Below are 4,291 nucleotides of genomic sequence, written 5' to 3' on the forward strand. Positions count from 1 at the left end.
AACTTTTTCATTCTCCACTTTCACTTTCATCAAGAGGGTTTTTAGTTCCTCTTCACTTTCTGCCATAAGGGTGGTGTCATCTACATATCTGAGGTTATTGATATTTCTCCCGGCAATCTTGATTCCAGCCTTAGGTAGTATATTCATTTTGACAATAGTGACTTTTCCAATTCATAAACATGGTATGTCTTTACATCTGTTTCTGTTTTGTTCAATTTTATAGTTTAAGTACAGGTCATTTGTCTCCTTACATAGGTTCATTCTTAGGTATTTTATTTTTGTGATGTGATAGTAAATGAAATTGCTTCTTGAATTTTTCTTTCTGATCTTATAAATGCAAGAGATTTCTGTGTATTAATTTTATAACTTGCAACTTTAACAAATTCGTTGATGAACTCTACTAGTTTTCTGGTGGCATCTTTAAGATCTATGTAGAGTATCAGGTCATCTGCAAACAGTGACAGTTTAACTTCTTGCTTTCCAATTAGGATTCCCTTTATTTCTTTTTCTTCTCTGATTGCCATAGCTAGAACTTCCAAAACTGTTGAATAAAAGTGGTGACAGTGGACATCCTTATCTTCTTCCTGATCTTAAGAGAAAAGGCTTTCAGCTTTTAACCATTGAGTATGATGTTAGCTGTAGGTTTGTCATATATGGCCTTTATTATTTTGAGATATGTTCCCTCTATCCCCACTTTCTGGAGAATTTTTATCATAAATGGTGTTGAATTTGTCAAAAGCTTTTGTGGCATATATTGAGATGAGAATATGGCTTTTATTCTTCACTTTGTTAATGTGGTACATCACACTGATTGATTTGCAGATTTTTTTTTTTTTTGTAGCACTATTTATAACAACAAAGATATGGATACAACCTAAATATCCATCAACAGATATATACAATGGAATATTTTACTCAGCCATCAAAAAGAAAGAAAGAAAGCAATTTGCTGCATTTTGGATGGACCTAGAGATTGTCATATTATGTGAAGTAAGTCAGACAGAGAAGGAAAAATATTGTATGACATCCTTTAAGTTCAGTATCTAAATGAACTTGTTTACAAACAGAAACAGACTTACAGACTTAGAGAGTGAACTTATGGCTTCCAGGGGGTAAGGATGAGGGGAAAGCCTAGACAGTGAGTTTGGGATGGATATGTACACACGGCTATATTTAATATGGATAACCAATTAGGTCCCACTGTATAGCACATTGAGCTCTGCTCAATGTTATGTGGTAGCCTGGATGGGAGGGAAGTTTGGGGGAGTATACATGCGTATGTATGGCCGAGTCCCTTTGCTGTCTAGCTGAAATTATTACAACTTTTGTTATAGTTGTATATATATATTATTAATTTATTATTATTTATATTATTTATAATATATATAATATTTATATTATTATTTATAATTAATTTATTATTATTACTATATATATTATATATATAATCTTGTTATATAACAAGATTAACAACTTGTTAATCTGCTATACTCCAACATAAAATAAAAAGTTAAAAACTAAATATGTTAAGCATTTTAAAAATTTCAAACTTAAATCCATCTATTACTTTTCTCTATGTTATCTACATGGAAGACAGGATGAAATATTAAAATATCTATGATAATGCTTCTCCAAAGTTAAAGACAATTTACACATGAATTCTTAAATGATCATGGCTTCGATTATATTATTTCTATCAAATAACTATGTGAATAGTTATCTCACTTCTGTTAATGAGCTCCTTAATGAGGCCTCTCTTTCACTTATGTCTGTTTACACTTTGTGGTATTCAGACAGCCTCCATTTTCTCTTTGGCTCCTATACACACTCAGGTCTTGTTGAAGAGTAATATTATGGTGTAAAGTTTCCTTGTAATGGCTACAGTTCTTTGGCTACAGATGGTAAAAATCAGGTTTGAACATTCAATTTGGGATTATAAATTCTGAAAGGACACTTGTTGAAATTAGATACACTTGCACAGCTATTTCTTTCTGTCTGTTGATGTCTCTTAACTAATAGATGCTGGTTTTGAGAGATTTTTAGGATTTTTACTTGAAAATGAAACTAGAATGGTTGAGAGAGGTACTCTGGGCCATGTGTAAGCAGAACAGTTCTTTTGGAAAGAATGAACATAGACAAAAAGAGATTATGTCAATCATAAAAGCCTTTGCGTGATGGAGAGAATGACCAAGTTCACAACCATCCAGTTCCTTACTACCCTTTTGTGTTTCAGCTCTACATCATTTCTTGCCCTTGTAGCCCTGAAACAATTGACTGATGCTCTTAAAACTTAGGCAGATTTTGTTATTTATGGTCAGTGATATCTAAGTATACCATTTCTTCCAGAAGTCAGTTTCAGCTTTGCAACTATTCAGATTTTTTGAACGTGTCTTAAATAAGAGCCCAGGAAGACTTATGCCAAATATCATTCAATTAAATCAATTTATAACAATTGAATGATTATATGAATGTCCATATGAATCATGCAGAATACTTCCCTGAATTTACTGGTTGCTGCTAACTTGTTCATAACTAAGATTAACTTACTTGGTAAGCAGAGGTGCTGATAGAAATTTTATATCATTTTATCTCCGATAAACATACGAGAAACAAAAATGATTTACTTTACAATGAAGAAACAAAATCCAATCTTTACACTTACTTCTGCATTCTCATCTTCCTAAATATTTACTAAGCAAATTGTGAACAATATTTGTGCTACAGTAAATAAAAAGCTGTATGAATGTGAAATAAGGTCAGACAGAGAAAGACAATGTATGATCCCATTTATATGTAGATCGAAAAAACCAAAACAAACAAACAAAAACCTCATAGATACAGAGAACAAATTGGTGGTTGCCATAGGTAATGGGTTGGAGTGGTGATGAGAAAAACAGGTAAGTAAGTTCAAAAGGTACAACTTCTATACAAAAAAATAAATGTCATGGGGATGTAATGGACAGCATGCTGACTATAGTCAACAATAACTAACAGCATATATGAAACTTTCTAAAAGAGTAGATCTTAAAAGACCTCATCAGGAGGAAAACAAAAAATTTGCAACTATGTAACAAATGTTAACTAGACTTACTATGATCATTTTACATTATATACAAAGTATGATACACATGAAACTAATATCATATAAGGTGATTATACCTCATTTTAAAAAAAGAAATAATTAAATTCCATTCTAAAAAAAGGAAAAACTGAGCAAGTACCTTAACTCTAATTTCAGAAACACACGAGCAATATTAATTTCGTGTAACATAGGCCATGTCCTTCATATGTGCTTTCCCTCGCTCTTTGTGATCTTACATTTTCTCACCTTCCCCATATTCTATACTGCCCCATCTCTACTCATCGTCATTCAGTTTAGTTCAGCCGCTCAGTCATGTCCGAATCTTTGCAACCCCATGGACTATAGCACGCCAGGCTTCCCTGTCCATCACCAATCCAGTTCGCATCACTGGCCCCATATATTCTATGCTGACCCATCTATACTTATTGTCTCTGGCCCCATATTCTGTGCTGCCCCGTCTCTATTCATCATTCAGTTCAGTTCAGCCACTCAGTTGTGTCAGAATCTTTGTGACCCCATGAACTGCAGCACGCTAGGCCTCCCTGTCCATCATCAATTCCTGGGGTTTACCCAAACTCATGTCCATTGAGTTGGTGATGCCATCCAACCATCCCATCCTCTGTTGTCCCCTTCTCCTCCTGCCCCCAGTCTTTCCCAGCATCAGGGTCTTTTCAAATGAGTCAGCTCTTCACATTAAGTGGCCAGGGTATTGGAGTTTCAGCTTCAACATCAGTCCTTCCAATGAACACCCAGGACTGATCTCCTTTAGGATGGACTGATTGGATCTCCTTGCAGTCCAAGGAACTCTCAAGAGTCTTCTCGAACACCACAGTTCAAAAGCATCAATTCTTTGGCACTCAGCTTTTGTTATAGTCCAACTCTCACATCCATACATGACTACTGGAAAAATCATGGCCTTGACTAGATGGACCTTTGTTGACAAAGTAATGTCTCTGCTTTTTAATATGCTGTCTAGCTTGGTCATATCATTCCTTCCAAGAAGTAAGTGTCTTTTAATTTCATGGCTGCAATCACCATCTGCAGTGATTTTGGAGTGCCTCCGCCCCCGCCCCCCAAAATAAAGTCAGCCACTGTTTCCCCATCTATTTCCCATGAAGTGATGGGACCAGATGCCATGATCTTCGTTTTCTGAATGTTGAGCTTTAAGCCAACTTTTTCACTCTCCTCTTTCACTCTCATCAAGAGGCT

At 35.1% G+C, this 4,291-nt stretch overlaps 1 protein-coding gene across 1 annotated transcript in view; it reads right to left on the reverse strand.

Moving 5' to 3' along the window:
* The window catches only part of LOC104993209 (disintegrin and metalloproteinase domain-containing protein 18-like), a 114,751-nt gene that overhangs the window by 7,753 nt on the left and 102,707 nt on the right, over positions 1 to 4,291 (reverse strand). The window lies entirely within an intron of this gene.

Source organism: Bison bison, unplaced genomic scaffold (assembly GCF_000754665.1).
Source record: "Bison bison bison isolate TAMUID 2011002044 unplaced genomic scaffold, Bison_UMD1.0 scf7180017864236, whole genome shotgun sequence".
In the NCBI taxonomy this organism is placed as follows: Eukaryota; Metazoa; Chordata; class Mammalia; order Artiodactyla; family Bovidae; genus Bison; species Bison bison.